Source organism: Cyprinodon variegatus, unplaced genomic scaffold (assembly GCF_000732505.1).
Source record: "Cyprinodon variegatus isolate N-32 unplaced genomic scaffold, C_variegatus-1.0 Scaffold243, whole genome shotgun sequence".
In the NCBI taxonomy this organism is placed as follows: Eukaryota; Metazoa; Chordata; class Actinopteri; order Cyprinodontiformes; family Cyprinodontidae; genus Cyprinodon; species Cyprinodon variegatus.
This window is the reverse complement of record NW_015150696.1, coordinates 706,544-713,712: the sequence shown is the minus strand read 5'-3', so window position 1 is coordinate 713,712 and position 7,169 is coordinate 706,544. Positions and strand designations below refer to the sequence as shown.

The window sequence follows — 7,169 nt, the reverse complement described above, 5'->3', positions numbered from 1 at the left end:
GCAAAGCTGCCGCAAACACGCGCAACTGGGCCCTCTGACCATCATCAGCGGGCAAAGCGAGTGGGGTGTCTTGGCCAAGGACACAGCAACAGAGAAAGGACGAACCCCTGCATCCAATGCCACTATCGCCCTTTTTAGATGTATATCTTTTAACGATCAAATACGCTCTAAAAGCAAGAAAACTGTAATACTATTATAAAGTGAAATATATAAAGGGAACCTAAAAGTCTCCAGTGACCATGTAACTGTTCACCATTGAGTCCAGTATCAGATCAGATGGTGGTACCTATGTCCCAATGTTTGCAGATGCTGTAAATCAAACCCCCTCCTCCAACCTGCTTTGTCACTTTTTACATCCTACCCTGCAGCATGTTGGAACTCACTGGTTGGCTCTGTTTTTCCAATTGCTAAGGTTCAATAAAGCTGCCTCCAGACCCTAAAGGTATTCTTCTTCAATTGATTTTCCAGCTCATCATACATATTGGCCCAGTTCTTTACTCTTATGGATTTGCACACAGATGCCATTAAGGTTTAAATGTCCAGTCCATGTGGGTGTTGTGGATCTTGAGGTAATTTATGAACATGTCCCCTAAAGATTTCCATGGAATGGGGTGTGGAGATACCAGTCTGAGGTTTAATGGGCTTTCCAGATTTACAGTCAGGTGTAAAGCAGCACCCAGACCCTGAAGGTATTCTTTTTAGCTTGACATGCTGGCCCTATCATACATATTGGACCATATTCTGGACTGTAAAAAAGGTAGAAACTCCCTCCATGAAGTGTTTGTCAAGCATATTGGCACCTTGCTTGGGATGTCCAGACACATTTGGGTTTCATCTGCAGTAATTAGCCTTCTCCTCCAGTCTGTTGAAGTGTTGAAAGAGCTGAGTCAAAAAAGGTAGGTTCTCTATTTGTAGAGACTTACAGCGATGGCAGGGCTCAGTTTTAGAAATAAGATGAGAAGGTCCCTCATCAAGGAGGTTGTAGCAGAGTAGAGATGCTGATGTCTCTCCCCAACAAAGGTAGTCAACCGACGTGCTGGCATCGCATTATGATGCGTCCTGGAAACATTCCAAGGATGTTTGGGAAGAGACTTTGGAGTATCCAGAACTCGGAGAAATGTATGTTCTTTCTAGCCTTGAAAACATGCTAGGTTTATAATGAAAGACTTAGTGTCACCAGAAGGTCTTCCTTTTGGACTTGTGATAAAACTAACCAGATTGCATATAAGGAAAATACAGGATAGATGGATCTTGGGTTGACTTGGAGGTTTTGATCTCTGATGCCTGCAACATATTAGAAGCCTTTACTCCTACTTTACCCTCAATAGAAATTTGCAGGTGGGGAAAATCAGCAGCTGCTGAGAATTTAAAAGGCTTTATTGTCTTTCAACAGAAAGGATTTTAGGCCAGATGGGTGTTTTTCTTGCTTTTTTTTTTTTTTTTTTTTTTTTGTATAAATGATATGTAAAAGTTTAAAAGAGAATTTTTTGTGCTTTTTCATAGTTTTGTTTTCTGCCTCCTGCTTCCATATTGATGTCATTAGAACAGTGTAATTGACAGAACATTTTAAGCATTGCAAACATAGCACATTTTCATTTCCTGTTCTCCGCTTTTAACAGGGACATTTACAGGAAACTGCTGGTATTCCACGGTTTTAAAAATGTCACTGCCTTCACACACACAAACACACACCCTCACGCACGCATGCGCGCACACTGACAGGCTGCTTTGTTCTCTGTTTCAATCAGCTGCAGCTCCACAGGCTCATTATCTCCTTACATCATGTTAATCTCTGTGACTGCGCTCTATAGTAAGGATGGCTCTTGCACGCGCACAGCTGGACACGTGCACCTACTGCTATTATATAAACACGCACGCGCTCCCAAAGACGCGCACAAAAAACCAAATTAGCAACAAGCCGGTGTTTAAAACCCAACGTGTGGAGCTCCGTCCCCGGCTGCTGTCAGTCCACCTGCCAGGGGATGATGGATGGGTTTTTCTGGTGCGTGTCCTGCGGTGCGGGTGTGATGTTTGCGGGACTCACCGTGCGTGTCACCGCCGGATCCTCTGAGATTATCTGCGGGTTGGATGTGTGTGGAGGGCTCGCTTAGTCTGGAGCGTCTGTGAGCATCCCGAATCCTCAGCCGTCTGACTCACATCCCCATCATCATCACCATCACCGTCAGACCTGCCACTGGTCGCTTCACTCCAACCCTCCTCTTCCTCCTCCTACTCCCTGCTCCATCACCTCCTTCCTCTGCTCGGCTGCCATACAGAAGAAAGAATCAAGACTTCTGCTGAAATTCTTTGGGTTTGTTTCCAAAATAAAAGCCTTTACGACATAACAAATAGAATAGGACGAAATAGGTATCAAAAAGCAATTAATATTATAAAGAAAAAATACTTTTATAAACGAAATAATATTAAAATCTTAATAAAATCATTTCAAAATGTGTTTTTAAAAAATCATTTGATTATTTTTTTTACTTACAATTACAATTACTCTACAAATTATTATCAACACACCATGTTAAGAATTTTAACCGTGCTTATTCTTATGCAAAAAGAATAATGTAAGTTGAAAAGAGAGAATATAATTTACTTTAGTTTACCTAAATAAATCTTACAGAAATATGAAGAGTTTCATTAAAAGTCACATAAAAAGGAAAAAGAACAAACAATTTTAACTGCATTTTTTTTAGACTTTTAGTTTGAAGGCTATGCGTTGCTGCCAACCGGAAGTCTCACTTTTACCACCCTCCTCATTCTTGGTAAAAATATATTTTCTCTCACACCTTCACCTCCGTCAGCGTCATTAGGACACGTCAGCAGGAGAAAAAGTTGGAGTACAAAAATTATGAAACACATGAATCACACTCTGTGTTTTTCAAATGTAGAAACTGTATGGCATATTTTTTAATATATCATATAAAATGACTGAGGTTTGCAGAAATAGGTTTCCTTACATCTCTCTGAAGGTTCCAATCTAGAATTCTTTTTTTTAATTAAATTCCATTTTTCAGCCCTTTCATTAAAGATCCTCCGTTGTGTTTCAGCCACCAGACACATGTTTGTTTACTTGACTCTGACTCACTGACTCTCACTGATTTGGGCAAACCATCAGCAGCCTACAATAAATGCATGTATTTTAACACAGTTCATAGGTCTAAAATTCTAATATTTGTTTATTGAGAATGAGAATAATATTTCTTTATTTTTTAATTTATATATGAATTTCAGACTTGCATGAAATAAAGGAAAAGGGCTTGTGGTAAAACTCAACTCACATTCATAACAACCAAACAAATAAATTAAATCCTTATACCTCCTTGAAAGCTGAAAATGGGATGGAAAAAGCACCGCTTATCCAAGTCCCAGCCCCTCAGGCACAACAATACAGGATGTGTAAACAATGCCCAAAGCACAAAGCAAAGAAAGACAGAGACAAAAGCAAAGACAAAGACAGCCACCAAACACACTATCTCCAACCCAACACACCTCTCCCATTATACAGAGTATGACAATCGCATAAACAAATGCATTACAAAATGTTAAAAAATGTTAATAATCACTAACAACACTAATAATCGACATTCTCTATGTATCAATATATATCAAATAAACATGTTTTATAGTCATACTTAACAGTAAACATTCAATTTGCACTACAAGATATGTAAACAATGCATTATATGCATTACTTATAAGTCTATCATACATTGTATATATATGTATACTTGTAGATATTAAAAGAATTCTCTATATACAAGATTTCAGATATATATTCATTACGCAAAACTAAACCTTCTCTTTAACAACAAGATATGTCTTTTAGTATATAGTATTCTTAATTTACCTGATCGTCAAGATTTTTAGTAATTGTGTATTACTGGAACTATGCTTTCTAACATATGTATCAGAACAATTGACCTGACCACGCTCATTACACAGAGGACTTTAGGGTTAACGCAATGACTAAAGGACTCCCAGGATTCCACTTGTGGCTGCAGAAAATATCACAAATTATCACCTTTACATCTCTGTGCTTGACAGCTGGTATGAGTTGATGTTGGGATCCTGAGGCTTGCCCACCAGAGGGCGCCGAGGATCCTCTTCTGTTATATGTTTTCTGTCAGGAACTGGGGTTACTGTTGGGATCTGGAGATCTACCATCGGTCTCCAGCAGAGAGCGCTGTGGGTCTCCTGGGCTGGAGCCTCTAGCACACCTGAAGCTCATCAACCCATCAGGAGACCTTCCTACATAAGCAGCAGTCAGACCTTCCTTCGACGCCGCAGTGTTGACCAAGTTTGGTTAGCAAACCTAAGCCTCTGTTAATATAGTGAATCACAGTAGACTCTAGAGAGGAACTGGATTCTAACCTGCCTCTGTCTTCTTTACTCACAGAAAGCCTGATTGAAGTCTGAAGCTCTGGGTGAGCTTTACCTGGAAACCTGCCTGCCTGCCCAAGGAAGCTAAACCTGAAGATCTCAGTCTGGATTCCTCCTTCATCTCTCAGGGGAGAGCTAGGAAGCTAAACCTGAAGATCTCAGTCTGGATTCCTCCTTCAGCTCTCAGGGAAGAGCTAGGAAAACTAAACCCAAGTCTGAGACTCTCTAGCCAGAAGCTAGACGCTGCTGCTGCTGCTGAGTTCTCTGCTACTTCCACATTCTCTGGACCCAACAGGTTCCCCATCTCAAGGATCTGTAAGAACCTCGTCAAGGTACATTCAGAAATTACTCACTCGTCAAACCATCTAACTGCCTGGCTAATCAAACTCTCCATTTCTCCAGATATCAGTGATCCAAGTCCCGGACCTGTACCAGAACCAGTCCATTTTTCTCTGTGTGTTTTCCCCAATAAATAATGTTGTTAAACTTTTACTCCGTCTCCAGATGTGTTCTGCATGTGGGTTTAGTCCTATAAGCCAATCATAACAGTTGAATGGTTTTCTCCAAACATAGTGTGCCTAAAATCATTTGGTTTATTCAGATGCAAGTCAAATCATGCAGGATATATTCTCTCCAATTAGTTTGTTGTTATCATTGCTATAAAAATGTAAACATTTATAAATCTTTAATTTTATCATATAGTGTTATTTGATTAAATAAATTGTGTTAGAGATATGGTATACAAACATATGATCTTTATTCAATAAGCAATATGGATGTTTGATATAAAAAAAAGATAAAATACGGCAAAAGAAAATCAAAAGACAAAAGTTTTGTCCTTTCTGTAAGACAAAGTATTTTAGAGTCAGAGTGAGAGCATCGGTCAATCAGCTGAAGCTCAGCTAAAAACTGGATAAATCACAGAACAGCTATTCAAAATGCAGGAACAGATCTACAACGGGGGTCTTAAAAAGTTTAAAAACAACATGCAAACATTATTGGACATCTGCAATGTGTAAAATGCAATCATATAAAATGTCTTCCAAGAGACAATTAAAACAGTTACAGAGTCACTGTGGGCAGAGGTAAGGTAGATGACCCATACTCCATATCTCCTCCTCCAGCTCCAAACCCTTTGGTGTCTGTCTGGAAATAAATCAAGGGCGCTTGTGCCAAGCAATTAAAAGAAGAGGGTTACTGCTCATGAAAAAGAGTTTAAGCTTTAAGTTCAGAACCTACATTCAGCACTGTTACTCTTGCAGGAGGTCGTTGGTTAATTCTCAACCTGGGGCCTTTCTGCACGGAGTTTGCATCTTCTCCCCATACATGTGCGGATTCTCTCTGATTGTTGCGACAACATGACTCTCAGTTCAATTAGCATCGCTAACATGTGTGTGTTTTTGTTTTGTTTTTTGATTTGTTTTTTTCCAGCATTTCATTGTCATTACACTGTCACAAGTACAGCGCAACAAAACTCACTTTCTGCATTTAACACATCTCCTTGGGGAGCAGCTGGCTTTCATTGTGCAGCGCCTGGGGAGCAGTGTGGGGTTAAGGGTCTTGCTGAGGGACCCAGAGTGCAGGCTGTGGGAGTGGCTTTCAAACTCACAACCTCAGGATTCCAAGCCCTATTCCCTAACCACTAGGCCACCACTCCCCCTTTTTGTGGGGTTAGTGTATTTCTTACATTGTTGGGAATATTTTTCATAAATCATAGCCCAATGTGGGGAACAACTGCTCTTGTAGGGACCAATGCCTGGCCCCCATGAGTACAAATGCTGTTATAAGGTTTTAGATGTTAGGTTAAGGATTAAAGTGTGAAGTGAATTTAATTTGGGGGTAGGGTTAGGTAACTCATAATGGTTAGGTTTAGGGTAAGTGTTGCGGTCAGGCTGTAGAAATGGGTTAGAAATGAATGAAAGTCAATGGAAAAATCCCCACATGGATAAAGAAACGTGATTGTGTATATGTGTGTGTGTGTGTGTGCATGGCTGTATATTTATTTGATGCCTTGCAAGGAGGAGAAGACACTTGCTGTTAACAGTGTACCTTATTAAATCTTACAGAGAGTTGATTGGAAGCAAAAATTGTGAAAGACAAAGGGTGCAAGATCTACTTAATTACACTTTATTATAAGATATTTTATTACAATAGCTTTATATATAAATATGCTTTAAAACACATATTATTATATGTGATACATATTGTAATTCTTTTAAGATATTTTCTCCTTATGATGTGAAGCAGATATGATCCTGATAAGGCCAGTGTCAATAATAATATATTGACCTTTTTTTTAACCATTTAAGAGGAACTTTGCTAATATTGTGAAGCAGAACCAAATCATTGCAGTCACTCTCAAGTTGCATTGAAATATAATCACAAGTATCACACAGAACAATAGCAACAATATAAAACACACCAATAAAACATTAAGGATTTGGGATTTGTTTTATTTCTTACTCCTAATTACACAATAATACAGAAGAGGATTAGGGCCACTGAAAAAATAAAACAAGTCAGTATTCTAAGATTAAAGTCGGAATTCTGAGAAAAAAGTCAGAATTTGGAGATTTAGTCAGAAATTCTGAGAAAAAAGTCATAATTCTTAGATTAAAGTCAGAATTCTGAGAAAAAATTCAGAATTATGAGAAAAAAGTCATAATTCTGAGAAAAAAAGTCATAATTCTGAGAGAAAAAAATTCAGAATTATGAGAAAAAAGTCATAATTCTGAGAAAAAAAGTCATAATTCTGAGAGAAAAAAATTCAGAATTATGAG

The 7,169-nt window shown here is 38.7% G+C and overlaps 1 protein-coding gene across 1 annotated transcript in view; it reads right to left on the bottom strand.

Annotated features, from left to right (window-relative positions):
• Nucleotides 1-2,274, bottom strand: part of LOC107089213 (GTP-binding protein Di-Ras1-like) — a 13,294-nt gene extending 11,020 nt beyond the window's left edge. Inside the window, exon 1 of the mRNA XM_015381869.1 lies at nucleotides 2,045-2,274. The gene's annotated coding sequence lies outside the window, so the exon portion shown is untranslated. The remainder of the gene's footprint in view (nucleotides 1-2,044) is intronic.
• Nucleotides 2,275-7,169: the final 4,895 nt, after the last annotated feature.